The sequence below is a fragment of the Vipera ursinii genome, assembly GCF_947247035.1.
Source record: "Vipera ursinii genome assembly, chromosome: 1".
In the NCBI taxonomy this organism is placed as follows: Eukaryota; Metazoa; Chordata; class Lepidosauria; order Squamata; family Viperidae; genus Vipera; species Vipera ursinii.
In genome coordinates, this window is record NC_139512.1 from 246,641,519 (window position 1) to 246,660,852 (window position 19,334).

The 19,334-nt window shown below is 40.2% G+C and overlaps 1 protein-coding gene across 1 annotated transcript in view; it reads left to right on the plus strand.

Moving 5' to 3' along the window:
• The first annotated feature begins 11,559 nt into the window (after nucleotides 1-11,559).
• Nucleotides 11,560-19,334, plus strand: part of KLHL32 (kelch like family member 32) — an 89,095-nt gene continuing 81,320 nt past the window's right edge. The window contains exon 1 of the mRNA XM_083358540.1: nucleotides 11,560-12,129. The gene's annotated coding sequence lies outside the window, so the exon portion shown is untranslated. The remainder of the gene's footprint in view (nucleotides 12,130-19,334) is intronic.

The window sequence follows — 19,334 nt, forward strand, 5'->3', positions numbered from 1 at the left end:
GAAATTAATTGGAACTGCGCACACATCAGGAAATAAATAATGTCAATCTCTAGGCTGTTGAATCTGTCACAGATGAAAGAAAGAAGCAGGCATTTTCACGATATCTATTTAATCTCTTAAAATTTTCTTTAATAAAAATTACATGTAATACATAAACAAATGAATAATCAGATCTATCCCTATTTACCTTTTTTTGAGATAAAGCAAAGTTGGTTAAATGCTGTTGCCTAACAAAATGGGATTTGGAAAAAGAAAGAAAATATGCAAACATATGCAGTTTCTTAGTGTAATATGAAGAATAATAATCTTAATGATGTCTGGAATAGAAAAACACTGGAAAAAGATACAAAAATTGATAGGTGGCAGCTAATAGAAAGAAACATCTGATGGAGCTGACAGTGACAAGCTTCCTTTCACTTCTATTGCTTCTCTCTCTCTCTGTCTCTCTCTCTCACACACACAAAAACACATACAAAGAAGACAAAGCACAAAAGGACTGTGATGCTTTAAGATTAGCTTACAGAGCAGTGTGAAAACATATTAGATATAGCAAAACCTATTGTTAGTTTCTTATCATGACATATTTTCATTGAAAACCATTTCAAGCATCTTTGAGGGCTAGATTGCCTGATAAATGCAATAAATTAGAGAACATTTAATCTTGAACTAATTACTCAGCAATCTAACTCACCAAAATATAGTGTGGTTTGGCTTGCATGTCTTTGCTCCAGATATTTGTCCTTTGAATCAAAACTGGTTGTACAGTCCAAGAAATAATAATAATAATAATAATAATAATAATAATAATAATAATAATAATAATAACAATAATAATAGTAATAATAATAATGTTGGAAGGGATCTTGGAGGTCATCTAGTCCAACCGTCTGCTCAGGCAGGAAACTCTATACCATTTCAGACAAATGGCTGTCCAGTTATGTTTCTTATAGTAGAGTACTCAGATTGAAAAGTTCTTTTCCATGTGTGGAGAAAGATTTCAGGCCTCATAAACAATTAACACTTTTGTTTCCTTTGTTTTTACCTGTAAAATAATACGTTTTTAAAGAGAAAACTGCCAAAGCTAAGCACTTTTGTCCATTTTAATACTAAAATGAATGAACCTTTATTGTAAAAGTACAACCATGTATACACTGAGATTGGCTGAGCCTCCCTTCGTGCCCCCACCCCCAACTTACAGTGACACAAACCCTCCATCTTATTACACCATGTGAACTAATTGCACAACGCACCGGCCTCGCAAGTCAATCTTGCATAAAAGCTTATAAAATTATTTCCCCTTCAAAAGCCTAACAGCCCATGGATAAAAGCTATTCTTCAGCCTGTTGGTGCAGCTGGCTATACTCTTATATCTCCTACCGGATGGTAGGAGAGTAAAGAAATACCGTCCAGGGTGTGAGTCGTCCCTGAGAATCTTCCTCACTCTTCCAAGGCAACGAGCCCTGGCGAGGTCATCCAGTGGTGTCAGGGGACAGCCCACAATGTCTTGTGCTGTGCTCACTACCCTCTGTAATACTTTCCTGTCCGCGGCTGTCAAACCAGCATACCAAACCACAATACCATACGAGAGGACGCTCTCTATGGTAGACCGGTAAAAGAGGGTCATAAGCCGTTGTTCTACCCTGTTCTTTCTCAAGACCCTGAGGAAGTGAAGCCTCTGTTGGGCCTTTCTGGCCACCTGGGTTGTATTAACTTTCCAGGTCAGATCTTTGCAGAGGTAGACTCCCAGAAATTTAAAGGAGGAAACTCTCCACACAGTCCTCCCCGATGTAAAGTGGGGCAGGTTCCTCCTTTTTCCTCTGGAAGTCTAGCACCATCTCTTTCATCTTGCCGATGTTCAGGTGCAAGTTGTTGTTACAACACCATATGGATAGTTTTTGTACCTCCGCCCTGTATGCTGTCTCATCTCCACCTGTAATGAGACCCACCACGGTAGTATCTGCGAACTTAATTATCTCAGTAGATGGGTCGGATGATATGCAGTCATATGTATACAAAGAGTACAGGTAGGGGCTAAGCACGCAGCCCTGTGGCGAGCCGGTGCAAAGCTTCAGGGGGGTGGACAAAGCAGACCTAACCCTCACTGTTTGTAACCGGTCCCTAAGAAAGTCTTGAATCCAATCACAGATGGAGGGGGAAAATTTCAAGTCAGTCAGCTTCTCGATGAGAATGCTTGGCAAAATGGTGTTGAAAGCCAAGCTATAATCAACAAAAAGCATCCTGACATAACTTCCAGGTTTCTCAAGATGACTTGCTACAGAGTGTAAAGCAGTAGCTATGGCATTGTCTGTCGACCTGTTCCCCCTGTAGGCAAATTGATGTTTATCGAAATCCAGTGGGAGGCATGTCCTGAGATGTTGGAGAACCAGTCTTTCGAAGCATTTCAGGACCACAGACGTTAATGCAACAGGTCTGTAGTCATTCAGGCACTCAACTGCAGTTTTCTTGGGGACTGGGACAATGGTAGCTACTTTCAAGCACGATGGTACACATGCCGTTTGCAAGGAGATGTTAAAAATCCTTGTCAGGACCCCTGCTAATTGGTCAGCACACTTTTTAACCACTATCCCCAGTACCCCATCTGGGCCTGTGGCTTTGCTGGGATTCACAGCCTTCAATACAGTTCTCACTTGGTCTTCAGATACAGTGAGTTGCTGAAAATCAGAAGGCCGGCCAGCAGAGGCTACGGGATCTGGTCTTTTTACCTCATAGCGAGTGAAGAAGATATTCAGCTCCTCAGCCAACAAGGCATTGGTGTTAACCAAAATCCTCGTACTGACCTTGTGGTTGGTTAAGTGCTGCAGTCCCTGCCACACTTGCCTTGGATTGTTGTCTGCTAAGTGGTTCTCCACCTTGTGTTTATATTGCTGTTTTGCCATCCTAATGCCTCTTCTAAGATTTGCCCTGGCCTCTCTGTATGTGTCCCTGTCCCCTGCCTTAAAGGCAGAATCCCGGGCTCTCAGGAGTGTTCCTATCTCTGCAGTCATCCAGGGTTTACAGTTCCCGTAAACTCTAATGCACTTTTCTGTTGTTATACTATCAGTGCATGTTCTAATATAAGAGAGTACGGCATCTGTGTATGCATTCAGGTCTTGGTCTTTGAGTACACTCCAGTCAGTGGTTTCAAAGCAGTCTTGCAACTGGCTGAGAGCACCCACTGGCCAGGTTTTGACACTTTTCATGACTGCCTGAGTTCTTTTCCTGAGAGGGACATACTTTGGGCACAACAGGAGTGAAAGATGGTCAGATGTACCCAGGTGGGGGAGAGGGAAAGCTGTGTATGCTTGTTTCAGATTAGAATACACGTGGTCTAAAGTGTTCTTCCCTCTGGTGTGAACTTGCACATACTGTACAAACTTGGGGAGAACTGTCTTCAAACAAGCTTGATTGAAGTCCCCAGCCGCGACAAGAGCGCCCTCTGGGTGAGTTTGCTGCTGCCTGGTGATGACATCATATAGCTTGGAAAGTGCCGTGCTGACATTGGCATCAGGTGGAACATAAACAGCTGTAATAATTACCACAGTAATTTCTCTAGGCAGATAAAAAGGCCTACATATAACAGTCATCAGTTTCACATCTGGGGAGCAATACGTGTACACTAATGTGCTGTTGACACACCAGTCACAATGTATATACACACAGAGTCCTCCTCCTTTGCTCTTACCGGAGCCTTTATCTCTGTCAGAGCAGTGAATGACTCAGCTTGTCAGCTCCACTGCTGCATTCGGTACATCTGGATGTAGCCAGGTCTCTGTGACAACCATCATACAACATTCACAGAGAAGCCTGCTTGCTGCCGACTGTAGCTGTAATTCGTCAGTTTTATGGACAAGGGATCTGGCATTACTCAGAAGAAGACTCGGTAATGCTGGTCTATGAGGCTGCTTTCTGAGTCGAATCAGTATCCCAGCCCTGCAGCCATGTTTTTGCTTTTGCTCCTTTCTCTTTCGCTTACGTCGTCTCCTCCCCAGCCTGAAGACAATCCATGGAGATCCTGGAGGCCTCGCTATGCAGTTCGGTATGTTATGGGACTGCTGAAAATCGCTGGTAATTCCAGATTGCCTTGCAAGCCTGATGTTTAGCAGCTCTATACGTGTGTAGGCTATTTAGCCCCTTGCACTACATTGTGCACACTCATCCATACACACACTAATCCAATCACCACACCAGTACCAGGAGCTCAGGGCCGCTACGTGTGAACATGCCGCCATCTTGTGGGGAAAAAAAGGAGATACAGGTAGTTTTCATTTAACCACAGTAATAAGTACTGGAATTTCTATTACTAAGCAACACAGTTGTAACATGTGACATTGTGTGCTCATCTTTTGGGACCTGCTGACTTTCCCTTTGTTTGCTGAAAACCAAAAAAGGCTGCAAATGGCAATCATGTGACCATGGGATGCTTCCACATCATAATTGTGAGCTGTTTGCCAAGTGGATGCTGCAATCTCTTAAGTATGACTGGTCATAAATATTTGTTCAGCATTGTAGTAAATTTGAATGGTTGTTTAACAAATAGTTAAGCAAAGACCACCTGTAGTGGTAATACCGTAGCTATCCAAATGATAATTGTGCATTTAATTAAATTTATGCATATATAGAAATTAAATTTATGCATATATAGAAAAACAGTGGCCAAATGGAAAAGAAGATGCAGCTGTTATGCCTTTTTAATTGTTGCATAAGAGGTTGACCAGCTCTACAACAGTTGTTATTGATCAGTTATGGAATATATAAGGACCCTGTTTTCTCTTGTGTGTGGCCCTAATAAATAATCAATAGGACATGTAGGCAAATAAATGGGGACTCCAATCTACGATGGCACCTTTTCTGTTTATCTACTAATAAATGTGAGCCACAGATAATGCATAATTTTGATCTGGATTTGCTTGTTGCAAAAGTCACTTTTTTATTATATGTCGGGAAAACACAATGACTTTTCATAACACTTCTTCAATGTGATAAGTTGTTATACTAGTACCTAGCCTCAAGCACTTAACTGTTGGTCCTGCCAAGTGCACATCCTTACAGTATGTTTTTGCTGCATTTTTTTCTCTAGCCAATGGACGTTTTTCACATAGATGGTTCTTCAAAGAAAGAAAACCACTCTTTTTAAAAAGATACATAGTTACAGAATTTTGTCTTGGAATTTGCCTGAGGCTGCTTGCCCCATGTGAATAGAATAATACGACTAGTCATCAAAAATGACTAGCTTTCTGCCGGTTCTACAAGAAAAACATCTGGTGATATTCCAGCATATTACAGCTTTGTAAGAAGCAGTACAGTACTCAAGTTAGGAATATAACCTTTGTAAGAGAGTATTCTTGAGGTCAGTGGTTTCATGAAAGAAAATAAAGGTAAGCTTTATTCAGAAAACAATCTGGTGATATGAAGCCCAAGTAAAATTTATCTTCAAGTTACCTTTATCTTCAGCAAGGAGCTTATTTCTTTGATGGAGAGAGAGAACACGGTTTCTAAGTTTAGGTATCAACCTGGTATGCTAGCTTTCCAACATCCCCTTGCTGAACAAGAAAGATGTTTGAGGACACAGAGGGTAAATAAATTAAAACTGTTGTATAAAAAGGGTTTGGGGTCCAGTTTTGGTGCCTAAACTGCTTTGGTCCCCTTATTCATCTTTCAATAAGGAGAAAAAAGAGAGAGAGAGAGAGAGAGAGAGGGAGGGAGGGAGGGAGGGAGGGAGAGGGAGGGGGAGAGAGAGAGAGAGAGGAGTACATTCTGTTGGTTCTGTATATCTCTGCAATTTTGGATACCATATGCGCCATAGTATCCTGAAGAGGTTGTTCCAGCCACATGTAGATGGGGGGAAAGTTAAGTGATTACCTGAGTTTATCCACAATCAAAAGGGTACCAGCACCTATTTGTAGTTCACAATTATTTTCCCTCTAAGAGCAAATAACCATCATAATGTGACTTTAATTTAGCGATTTATCACCATTAGCACATGCATATGTTGATTATTTATTGGACCCTACCCAATAGTGAATGTGTTATCATAGTTTTAATAGCTGCTAGTCCAAATCTTAAGTGATGTGGCAATTACTGAATAAAATACATGTCAATCCTGTGCTAGTTGGTATCTCTTGTTTGTAGTATTTCTCTTTTAATGATTTCAGACAAACCTCATAGGTGCGGATCTTTAGCATAAGTGTAGAGATCTAGCTGAAAGTGAAATTGTGGCAATTTCTAAACTGAAAAAGGAGATAGGCAGGATGCAATTTCAGCTGCATAGCTTCAGCTTCACACACAATACTAAAGCAGACAAGCAAATCACAATGTCTTTGTACAGTGTGTAATCTAACTAGCCATTACAAGTGGATCCCAAAGACATGATAGAAGGATGTTTATTAATTGGAGAACTGATCTATCTTTGGAGTATATATAATGGGCTAAGGCAGCAGCCCCCAACCTTTTTGGGCACCAGGGACTGGTTCCGCGGAGAGAGTTTTTTTCCGCAGACTGGAGAGGGTGTGGTTTCGTGTGCTGCCTGCATCCTGCAGATGGGGCTTCACTTATTTGCATGGCCCAGTTTCTAGCATGCCACAGACTGGTGGCGGTCCATGGACCAGGGGTTCAGGACCCCTGGGCTAATGTGTTCAGACTGCATTACTCCACTGTATTAGGGAATATAGGAAAAAGTAGCAATGAAGTCCTTAATGATCTCAGGAAATGTTTCTACACTGTATTTCAATTTAATATTAAGAGATGATTCACAAATGTGTAATCAGTGTGGAAGAAGAGCCTTAGTATCATTTCATCATTTGTTAAACATTGGCCAAAGCAATCCATCAAGGAAGCTGACAAGCAGAATATGAACTGGGGGGAAATTGGGAGACGGAAAAAAAATCCAACCTTGCCAAACACATGGTGCCTCCATCCCTAATTTGACCATCCCTCTTTTATATGTTGGGTTTGAAAAATATTAAAAAAGAGTGACCAAGGTTACAAATCTTATATGTTACCAATACGGTAAAAGGAGAAACTGACTGATGTTTCTTTGCTAGGCATTTTAAACATGGTTGACCCATGTTATGAACTACAAATACATTTCATTGGCTGCATTCATGCATTGTCTAAACAATATCCAAACCACAGTTAATCTTTGAATTACAACCACAATGGAGCCTAGCATTTTGGACATACTGTAAATTGTTTTGGTTATAAGTTGAGAAACTGTGTGACCAGACTCAATTTTATGACCATTTTTACAACAGTTGTAAAGGGTGATACTGCGGTCTAAACCCAAACAACAAATCTCATTTTGTAGTGTAAGGTACATCATCAATGTTGAAGTATGGAATTAGATTATTACAAGAGTAATGTATGTGATAGTTATACCATATTACCAAAGCAGAAGTATGAATACTTTGAAAACTGAGTCAAGAGTTCTCAAGAGGAGAGGCTATAATGATAGAAGAAGTCAACTAGTATATTTTCCAGATAATTAAATTGGCTAGGAACATGAGGTCCAATATGTTTTCAACCTCTTTTATTAGAAATGTCATTTTTCAAAAGAAAGCAGAAACTGCAAGGTTAGTTTTCCTGGACATATTCCTAACCAACAGAGAGGAATTAGGTTGAGGGACTAAAGCAGGTATTTGGGGGAACCGTGGCCATGTCATGTTGGATATCAAACCAAGGAAGATCAAACCAATGAGAGAAGTCAGTCATACATCATGAATTTCAGGAAAGCAAATTTTAATGAATTAAAACAATAGGTGGGCAGTATGCCATAACTTGAAATTTTAAATTTTGTTCTTGAAAAATTGTTATGGGGGAAAATATTGATTTAAGAGACCTGGATCCAATGGACATTTATATTGTTTGTATTATGTTATTATGCAAATAATCAAAAGATACAATTATTATTTGTATAATACTGCTGTAAGTCATTATTCTCCAATTTAATGAACAATTAGGAGTAACAGATACCTTTTCCAGACAAATGGTCCATTAAAATGCTGAAAGCACAAGCATCCCATAAAAAGGGCAAATGCGAAAAGCTTAAGAGGTATATGATTAACTTATAAATCTGCTGAGATGGAAAAAAGAATTGGAAAGGGAATGGAAGCAGGACTGCTAGATATGGAGGAGTACAAGCTGGTAACTCCAACCAAAGAGTAATAATACAAAATATAAGGATTTGGGGTGTGTGTGTGTGTTATATTTGGATTCAATTAGAAAGATGGGGAAAGGAATAATGGTACCTGGGGGAGGAAAGGACTCAATAACATTATCTTCTCTCAACCACAATAGTGCCAAAATAGAACATTTCTGTACCTTATTTACAGTTGTTGTATATCAAGAAAACTTATTTTTACATGATTGAAAATGGCCAATGGCAGATTTAAATAAGATTATCTAGGTTTATTCCTGGTTAGCACTGAGGACAGGGCAGGGCACCAAGAAATCCCAGAGCCACAGAAATAACAAAAGAACGCTTTTCCTGTTGTTGCCAAGAATACTACACTGATGTGCCCATATCATTCTTAAGAGTCCAGATTAATTTGACCCAAATCCAGAAAGCAGCCAAGAACCATATATACAGTACATATCTATGCAGAGTGAATGAAGCAGGTCTTCTGATCCCTTCTTTTCCTCTATTACTATCTAGTGGAGTGGCTGTTGCTAAACAGTTATTAAAGGAGAGGAGGATTAACATGAATTACTGTTAGTAGTAGTGTAATGTGGCAACTAAAGCAAGAAACAAAAGAGGAAAAGGAAAGCCTTCCCCCCCAAAAGCACTTTTTTCTAAGTGGTGATTCATAGTCATGGATTTAAGACATCAAACTACATATTAAATAAAATATATTAAGTATTGCTGATCAGAAGACGAATTAGCAGTAAATTAAGAATACACCTATTATTTAACAGTGTGTTCCTGAAAGGTCTTGTGTGAGTAAGTCAAATGTTTTGTCCCTATCAGATTATTTGGGATGCAATTATTTTTAATTGGTGACATTAATCTGAAAAAAAAAAGTTATATAAGCTTATTTCAAATTCTCCAGGGAAAATTAGAAGTGCTGAATCTATTATGCTTGTGTTTTATCTGTTCACTACAATTGATTCTACCAATGAAAGGGATCAAATTTGTAAAGCTCTTCAGAGTTTGACAAGTAGGAGGTCTATGCTTGTAAGAATGAAGGAATGCTTGCAGTAAAGATATAGCAGCAGTCAGTAAATGCATTCTTTTTATAGCTGGGTGACAGTGGTGTCAGGCCTTAAAGTAATTGGTATTTGATGTAAGATGTCCTTTAGGAATCAGGTCTCAAAAGCAATGAATCAGACTATAAAACCTGGGGAGTATATTTAAATAAATGTTGTATAACATCTTGTTTCTTTACAGCCTACCTGAAACACACACTCAATATACAAAATCTGCTTCTCCTTGAATGCACATTTTCAGTGTTCTCCTATATTTATGTCAGATATGGGGAATCTAATTTTTATAATCTGCCCAATATCAAATAATATGGCACTAATGATTTCATTTTGTTGACCACAGCTAAAAACTGCTCTATAATTTGTACAGTATGCCATAGTACCTTCTCCAATTTTTATTAAATATTTTAGCATTTTACGTTTCTCATCTTGTGGTTTTTGTCTTATTTTTGTCTTCTGGCCCATAATCAGAAGATTATTTTGTATATAAGTTTCTCTCCACTGATTGTTTTCAAAATTTAAAAATAAAACATTAGAATAGAATCCTAAGACATGACCTGATCACATCAAGCTGATATATGAATACATTACAGAAATGTGAACTATGATCTCTATTGAAATCTACCAGATTATTTACTATTTCCTTTCCAAAAGTTATATATTTTTGAAAGTGATGATAGCGGTTGTTTTAGCAAAGACTTCTTACCAGTTTGCTACTTTCTAAAACTATCCATAAATAAGCAATAGAAGCAGTCTGTTTTCTATTATGGCTTATTGTTTTTCAATGTTTGTAAGAAACATCATAGGGGGCTAAAATATTGTAAAGATAACTAAAAGAGGTCATTATATCTAAAAAGTGATAAAATAGTTGAATTGGAAAAAAAATATTATGAGCTTGAAACCTAGACCAAAATTGTGATGGAGAGAAAGATAGGATGAGGTTTAAAACTGTCTTCTCTTTTGCAGCTCAGAGAACATCACATATACACTTTCAGTTCTGAGCTACATATATTTATACTTTTGGAATCTTTAACATTGGCAAGAACAGAACTGCACCTGAAGGTACCAGGCTAACTTAGAGAGGAAAGGGAAACTGTTCTTGCTGCCACAAGTCTTGTTCCAGGAAACACTTTCCTTTACTGGATTATATTACACACTGCTCTGTGGCTGGCTTGTACATTGTACTGGGCCATAGTTTGTTTTACTCTGGTTACCACACTGGGTGAAAACGTTAAGATGGCAAATGCAACAACATGATCATGGACACTATGCTTTCATACACATCCTCCCTTGCAGATCATTCCTGGTTGATTAAATGAGTTGAGCTCACCTAATTCGTAAACCCTCTGCTACAAATAATAGCTAGGCCCACACTTTTCCTGTCTCTTTAGGGCAATCATTCTTAGTTCAGCCTCATCACAAAGTCTCTAGGAGATTCTCAGTCATCCAGGTCGTGGCTGTCCCAAAGGTTTTTTTTTCCAAAAGGCAACTGGACTTTTGTTTTTCCTTGAGGACAGTTTCACTTCTCACCCAACTGAAGAAGCAGCTTCAAGGAAAAACAAAGAAAGAGCCCCTTTTGAAAACTCACTTTTGGGTCATCACAGAATGATTTACTGAACGCTGAAGAAAAGTATGGGGATTGTCTTTTAAAGGAGAGCAGAGAAGTCAGACTTGATTCTCCCTGAAAATATGGGCAACATCGATGTGGTTTTGTTTAAACAATATGAAAATGCTTTGCAACTGAACTTTTTTTTTAAAAAAAAAAAGATTCTATAAATCCTTTTACTAAAACAAAGCCAGACACAACTCCTTGGTGTAGCCTGCAACAGATCTAAGACTTTTCATCTGAAGCTTCTCCCAACAAGGTCAGGTAGCAGGTGCGATTATCTGCTGAGTCTCCTGGAGAAAAGGTAGGGCAGGGGTCTTCAAACTTGGCCCTTTTATGACTTGTGGACTTCAACTCCCAGAATTCCTCAGCCAGCAAAGCTGGCTGAGGAATTCTGGGAGTTGAAGTCCACAAGTCATAAAAGGGCCAAGTTTGAAGACCCCTGAGGTAGGGTATACATCCAAAGAATGAATAAAAACACGTTATGGTCCACGGCCAAAGGAAAAAAAAAATGTCGTCTGCCAGGTAGATTTCAATAAAAGGGTGTGGCGGGGGGGGGGGGAACGAAACGCTACGCTTCTTTCCACCTTCCGCTGTCAAAAATGTCTCGGGCCGGTCCCGCCATCCTGGAAAAGGCCTTTGAATCCGCCTGCGGCGAGGCTTGTTTAATACAACCCGCCGGCCGACAAGCAGCGGAGGCAATTGCCGTTCGATCCGCCGTTTCTCTTGCGCTTCAAGCGGCCTCCAGACTCCTCCTCCTCCTCCGCCTGCAGGTGAATTAAGACGACCTCCTCCGGCTTTCGCGGTTGCTAACAATGCGTTGTCGCCTCTGCCGCCGCTCCTGCGCACTGGAAAAAAAAGGGGAGCAATACTACTACGAGGAGGAGGAGGAGGAGGAGGAGGCGGAGGAGGCAGAGGGAGAAAAAGAAACGAAAAAGGAAAAGAGAGAGAGAGAGAGAGAGAGAGAGAGAGAGAGAGAGAGAGGGAGAGAGAGAGAAAGGAAGGAAGGAAGGAAGGAAGGAAGGAAGGAAGGAAGGAAGGAAGGAAGGAAGGAAGGAAGGAAGGAAGGAAGGAAGGAAGGAAGGAAGGAAGAAAGAAAGAAAGCGGGAGCGGATCTACTCCATCCTCCTGCCCCTGCAGCAGCAGCAGCAGCAGCCCGCCGTGTGCATTCAGCGCCGCTTACCCACAGAAGCCAGCTTCCCTTCTTCTCTCTGCTGCCTTCGGTCTCTTCGGCCCGACGAGATCGGCAGGAAAGGCCGGACCGGTCCGGCTTGCAACGGGACGCGGGGGCTGCCCGGCAGTCTTGCTGCTCCCTTCTCGGAGAGGTGAGACGGGGCGACGAGGACGAGGACTCCCCGCCCGCGCCGCCGAATAGACTTTCCCCGGGAGAAGCTCGCTCTTTCCCGCTTCCTAGGGAAACCGGGAGCCGCTTTTCCCAGGGAGCGGAGAGGGGGAAGGCGCGGGAGGCAGGACGGAGCCCCGTAAAAAGAAGGCCTGGTGGCCGAGCGGCTGCCGCAGCCCTCCGCCGCCAAACCCCGTCATTGCCCCGCCGCCGCCGCCGCATCAGAGCAAAGTCTACTTAGTTCCCCGGTTATTAAGCGGGCCGGGAGGTTTGTGTGTGTGTGGGGGGGGGGGGAGAGGTGACTTGCCCCTCAGCCAATAACGAAAGGCTTTGCCTCGGTTGCCGGGGCAACCTTCAACGGCGCCTGTGGGATACGTCGCCCTGCAACAGCCCCTTCAGTTCGTTTCACAACTGACTTCAGATTGCCCCCTTCACCACCCCCAAACACCACCACCACCCCCTTTTTTGGGCGGGGGGCATTGTAGCATTTCTTGGGAGGACTACTGGGGCGAGGGGTGTGTGTGTGTGTGTGGGGGGGGTGGTCTGGGGAAGGATATCCGGGCTGGGGCTCTTTTTGGGTGTCTCTTGACCCTGATTTTTTGAGCATGGAATATCAAATGGCAGACTTGGCTTTTGGTGACTGGCCCCTTAGAGCAGCGTTTCCCAACCTTAGGAACTTGAAGATGCGTGGACTTCAACTCCCAGAATTCCCCAGCCAGCTATGCTGGCTGGGGAATTCTGGGAGTTGAAGTCCACGCATCTTCAAGTTCCTAAGGTTGGGAAACGCTGCCTTAGAGAGCAGCGCTTTGCCCAGTTGAGTGGCGGGGAGATGCATTTGCGTGCTGTGCCTTTCCCAGCACAAGTGTTCAATTTGCCCCTGACGATTTCCATCATCTCAGCAATCTTTACCCCCTCTGACCTTCCTGGTCGAAAGGAAGGCCAAAACCCAACCCCAACAGAGCCTTGGTGGAGCAGTGGGCTAATGCCTCCTTAAGTAACACCAGCTGCCTGCAATTAGGGCAGGTTCGAGTCCCACCAGGCTCAAGGTTGACTCAGCCTTCCATCCTTCCGAGGTAGGTAAAATGAGTACCCAGATTGTTGGGGGCAATTAAGCTGACTTTGTAATAATGCCGCTTGGGGTGTGTGTGAAAGCCCTAATAAGCAGGCATATACATAGAATGAAGGCTACTGCTAAGCTTGTAAGCCGCCCTGAGTCTTCAGAGAAGGGCGGGATATAAATGGAATTAAAAAAAACAACCCCCCCCCAAAACGCACTTCTGAGGGAAATACCCTTTAAGAGAAAGAGAGTACAAGCTGAGGTTGCCAGGACTTGTTTTTCTGAAGCCCTGGTCTTTTGAGGAAAGATCTCGTAAAGGTGTGGTTTGTGGTCTCAGGCCAGGTGAGAGGGAAGGAGGTGTCCTTGTTCGAGATGCCTTTCGCATCGTTGTCATCTGGAAATGCGGATGCTGTTAGAGCAGTGGTTCTCCTCTTGGATGACTTTTATTGTTTTAACAATATATAAAACAAAAAGAAATAAAAATAGGAAATTAAGGGAAGGAAGAAAAGTGGGGGGAGTGTGTGTGAAGAAAATATGAGGTACAAGGGAAGAAAGGGGGAAAAAAGCGTATTCGTTTTAGCACAGTGCTAGATAACAGCATTCCAGCCTCAACCTTTTATGCATTAGTATATGACTAGCCATTTCTGTCACAACAAATTTATTTAATCGGCGAAACTAAAGTTTCATTTTTTTCATCACAAGCACAAAATCCAGAAGTGATAGCCGAGTAAAAAAAAAACATAATTAAATATATTCTCCTCTTTGAATAAAACTGTAACTATTTCTGCTTTATCTTCCTTGCTGTGGAAATATGTATTTCTATTTGCACTTTATAAACTATCACCATTTATATCAGGGGTGTCAAACTCGCTGCATCACATGACATGTTATGATGTATCCTTACTTTTTCTCCCTTGCTGGAGATGGGATAGGTGGGGCTGGGATGGGCGTGGCTTCCCAGGATGCATCCAGCCAGTGGACTGGCAGCTTGACATTCCTGATTTATACTAACAAAAGTCACTGTTATTTCAGATTCTTTAATCTTAAAGGGAAAAATACATTTTAAAACACTAAACTTTTCTTTAAAAACATTTCTGCAATCAAGACTTTCTAATGCATCTTTTTTTACTTCCCCTTAACATGCATACTTTAAAGTTCACTATTAAATTTAGATCACTCCTTCCAAGTTACCCTCATAGAATATTTTTTTCTTCTTGTATACATCCTTTTAAAAACTCTAAACTTTTCTTTAAACTAATACATCTTTTTCTTTAACTTTCTCTTAACACAGACACTCTCAAATACACTTTCAATAATATTTTACAAACTTTAGGAATTACTTAAGCATTATATATGCTGTAAAAGAAAAGTACATTTTCAAACTTAAAACATTAAGACTTCCTTTCAATTACAAATATCAAACTGATGAAAATCCATCCTAATTCCAATTGAGTCATTAAATTTAAGTCACTCCTTCCAGCTTGCCTTCATGGAGTAAAGTCTTTTTGTTCTCTGGAATGTTTGTCAAGTAATTTTTCAAGGATTTCTCAACCTTGTTAATGTCCATAAGGAAAAAGTCCCAAACTTGTCCTTTTAAAAGTTGCAGATTTTCTTGGAGCTCTTCTTTCAGTTGTGCTGGGAGGTTTATATTTAAACCATCGTAATAAGAGTTGGTGTCAGGTTTATATTCCAAAATTGCAGTTCAGTCCTCTACATTGTCAGCTACTTGTGAAATTGCCTCAGTGGTTTGGTAACTTTCTACACATACTTGCATCTCTGAAGTAGTTTGAGAAGTTTTTTTAAAAATCCTTGGAACATAGCTGATCTATGAACTGATGTTTTTTATTTAAAGATTTTTCAAATCTCTAATAATTTCTTCCTCCATTTTCTTATGTAGAGCAATGGTTCTCAATCTTTTCTTCAACATGGATCCCCCTTAAATACCTTCTGGGGCCAAGACCATGGCCACAGATCACCAATTCTTAACTCAAGATTTAAATCATAAAATTTCTTCAAGATTTTGTGGAACCCCCCCCCCGTGAGAACATCACGGACCCCCAGGAGGTTGAGAACCACTGCTTTAGAGCTTTTCATATTGTAAAAAGCAGTATGATAACCTGTGCTGTTAGCTACATCAAACCAGTTTGAAGAATAGGCTTGATTTGACTGTTAATGGAAAGGAATCACATCCATAAAGTATATTCTTAAAAACTACTTTGTTCCCCCCTCCCCATGCTATTCTGGGGGAATGTACATAATTCTTGGGCTGCTTCCTTTATATCCAAATACGGATCATATCCAGATATTCTGGACTTTCAGATCATGTTCTGAAATGGGGGTTTCCCCTTTTTTTTCTTTCCCATTTGCCCTTTTAAAAACTTCATTATGGTACTATTTCCTGTTAGTTTCTCCTGCCTTTTTCCCTTATATTGATTGATCTGTGATGTACTTGGATGAGGAAACGTTCATGGAAGGCCATTTTGACTGGATTCGCATACAGTTATACATTAGGCTAAAGTGCAGTTGACTAATTTGTGTTTCAGTGTGTTGTGAATTGAAGCAAGAGAGTTAACTCAGTAAAGCTTGGTTTTGTTAATACATGCAATCAAATTCTTTGTGACGTTGCCAGTGCGTTGTTAATATGTCCAATCAACGTCTTTTGAGAAGTTGCCAATGCATATCACGATGCATGTTGACAACTTCTCTTGTTTTGGGTGGTATTTATTTATAATGAGCTTTGGAACAGGAAGTTGGGGGATAACATTTCTTGAAGATCTAGAACTGGGGTTTAGGTCTTGGGTTGCTGACACCAGATAAAGAGATTATGGCTGCTGGTGGTGTTTTTATACAATACATTATAGTAGTGTATTGAACAGCGGTCATCTCCTGGGAGATTATAAAAGTTTTCTAAAAAAAATATGAGTGAGTTGGGGAAAAATGATGTTTAAACTTTTGTTTTCGAATAGTGCAGAAAGTCTACTGGAAAATGTAACAATCATTTATGCAATCCTAAGCAGTTCTTTGACTTGGGTCCAATTTTTATCATGTAATTTATGAAAACCTTTCAGGCTGAAACTCTAGAGTAAATATTAGAAATAAATATAGAAATAAACAAACATAGGGAAACAGCTTTGCACCCACCTAAAATTCTATGTATTCCAACATCCTGTTTCTATAGTGAGCCTGCCAAATTTGGAAAAATTGCTACGGGGACAAATAAGAACTCCTTTGCACTAATGCTCATCAGCCTTTATCCTGAGAGCCCTGTTGTACTTACTGGAGAAAATGTATAGCTATCACGATTAGTAGCTATTAATAACTTATTCTCTATGAATAAGCCTAACAATCTTTGAAAGCTGTCCAGCTTTAGGCTTATCACTTGGAATAGTAAATTCCATGGCTTAAGCATGCAGTATATAAAGGAGTCCTTGTTTTATTTATCCTGATTTGAAAAGATTGTTATGGATCTTCCGTTCATCTGCTTTCTTCACAAAATGCCTGATTTTAATGCTTCTTGTTGCTTCTCCATAAACCATATTTAGTTTTTGTTAGTAGCTACCGTAGTAGTAGTGGAATCTGGTTGTAAGGGTATTTTGAAATTTGGAATGACATGGATGCATAAAGCTCCAAAATTATGGAATAGATGTGGGTTTGGGGAAAGAAACAGAAAAAAATGAACAGTAATGGAGGTTATGGCAAAGTAGCAAAACTTTTGCTTTTGTCCTCTGGGAGAATTAGCCCACCATTTCTGCCACATGTTTTATTTTGGGGAAATTGGGGAATATAGGCTAAGGAGCAAAATGAGTATTTAAACACTCATATTATTTCTTAAAATTCCAAATACCACCCCCCCCCCAAATTCAGGCCTCAGACCCTTCACTTTCATAACAGGTTCATCCTCAACAGGATTCATCAAGTCTTTAAGCCAACAAAAGTAATAAATCTTTATATTATGGTATTCCTTTGGGTCTATTGTTTATGCAGTTTAAGCTTATTGATGAGAGAGAAGACCTAAGATGGCAATTCTTTGCCATTTTATCATTGTAATTTCTAGATAAAGCTTTCTTGTAAATAAACCCAGAGAATTGTTTACTGACTAGTACTAGTTTGGAAAGGCAGATTATTTACCTGTTGCTAGGCTGGTAAAAGCAACTGGCCTATTATTAGCTGTCTACCTTTTGTTTCCATGCCGGGTCATGGAAGAATACACTTCCAGTTTCCCTTAGATAATACAAAACCACATAGGTGATTGGGTAGGGACATAATCAACCCACTCACTTCTCTTGTCAGCCTGCTTATTTTACCCATATGGAATTAATGGGAACCATACATTGCCAGTGAAGCTGTGCATTTCAAGGGAAATGAAATAGCTGACCTTTCCAAACTTGTGTTTTTCTCTACCTTGAGAGTCATCAGCCTCTAATGTGAATGACACCTTGGCAATATGCAGAAGGGAATGAACAAGGATACCAAAATGGAAGATAGCTTCGGTACTTCCTTCTGATGATTATTACATATACTTTATTCAGGTGTACCAGCAAGTGCAGAGCACATTTTCATTCTGTTTCCAGTGTAATGAGAAATTCCTGGGGGGAAAATACACAATAATCATCCAGGAGCAGTTCTCCAAGGATTAGAGTTGCTGAAAATTCGAGTTCCAGCCTCACTGTGGTATTGTGTCTCGAAAGAATACCAGGGTTGATATCTAAATCTGTGGAGGGTTTGGGTTTTTTTTTGCCTCTTAAAGAATCAGCTGCAATAGTTTGAAGTGCTAAAGCCAGACTGAAATCCTGGCTCAGATTTCTGCTCTACTGTATTTACCGTAGTTGTTTTACGTACTGAAATACGACCTCAACTTTTTTGTTTTTGTTTTGATATTTATTTCGCTTTTATTTAAAAAGTGAAACAATTGATTTTTTTCAAATTGGGCTACAGTATTTTGGAAAGGATTTGAGCTGGTTTCTATCAAGATAATGAGAATCCTGAAGGAGGATTCTAGGGATTGAGGGGGCCATACCTTCGTTTCCCCCTCCCATACCAGAAAGCTAGTAAGAACTGATAGGAAATATTTTCGTATTGTTCATATTAGTAGTCTAATACTATCGGTTTGGATACTATCTTTTCTAAATTTTACCCTCATTAGTCTTTATGTAGAAGATATATTTGCAAGAACAGGAATTAAAGATGTATTAACAAGAATAAGTTACAAAGTAATTTACTCCATATTCCTAATTTATCCTAATGTCATGACCCTGATACCAGGGAGAGGTTCATAAGTGGTGATTTGTTGTTTCCACCTGATCTAACAGCATATATTTTTGGTTGATTCTGTCTGACACTTGTTTTGTTATTGGTTGATTTTAATTTTATTTATTAATAATATTACTTTACTTTTTGACATAATAGCCATTCAGATTGAGGCACTTGTCATAATGTCTCACAAGGCTTGAAATACTTAGTAGTAGTCGCTTGGTGCCAAATCTGGGCTACAGGGGGGTGATCAAAAACATCCCAATGGAACTGCTTCAAAAGTTCTTGGGTGCATCTAGCGGTGTGCGGGCGAGCATTATCATGAACAAACACCACACCGGAAGTCAGCATGCCCCGACGCTTGTTATGGAGGGCTCATCTGAGTTTTCGTAACATTTCACAGTAGACTTCTGAATTGATGGTCGAACCACGCTCCACGATTTTCACTAGTAGTACTCCTTTGGCATCTTCATATTTGGCAGGATTTTCTATGGCACCACTTCCGGTGTGGTGTTGGTTCACGATAATGCTCGCCCGCACACTGCTAGATGCACCCAAGAACTTTTGAAGCAGTTCTGTTGGGATGTTTTTGGTCACCTCCCCTATAGCCAAGTTTTGGTGCCAAGCAACTACAATTAAGGAATTTCAAACCTTGTAAGACGTTATGACAAGTGCCTCAGTTTGAATGGCGATTATGTCAAAAAATAATGTAATATAGTTTTCTAATGTGTATAATAAAAATTCTGTATCTGCAAGTATCTGTCATTGATAACCAAATGGAAGTTTATTTCCGAATTACCCTCATACTAATGAACCAGGGTAGACAGCAAAATCTGATGTTTCTCCCAATGCTCTCTCCTAAAACCATTTTTTATTTTCAA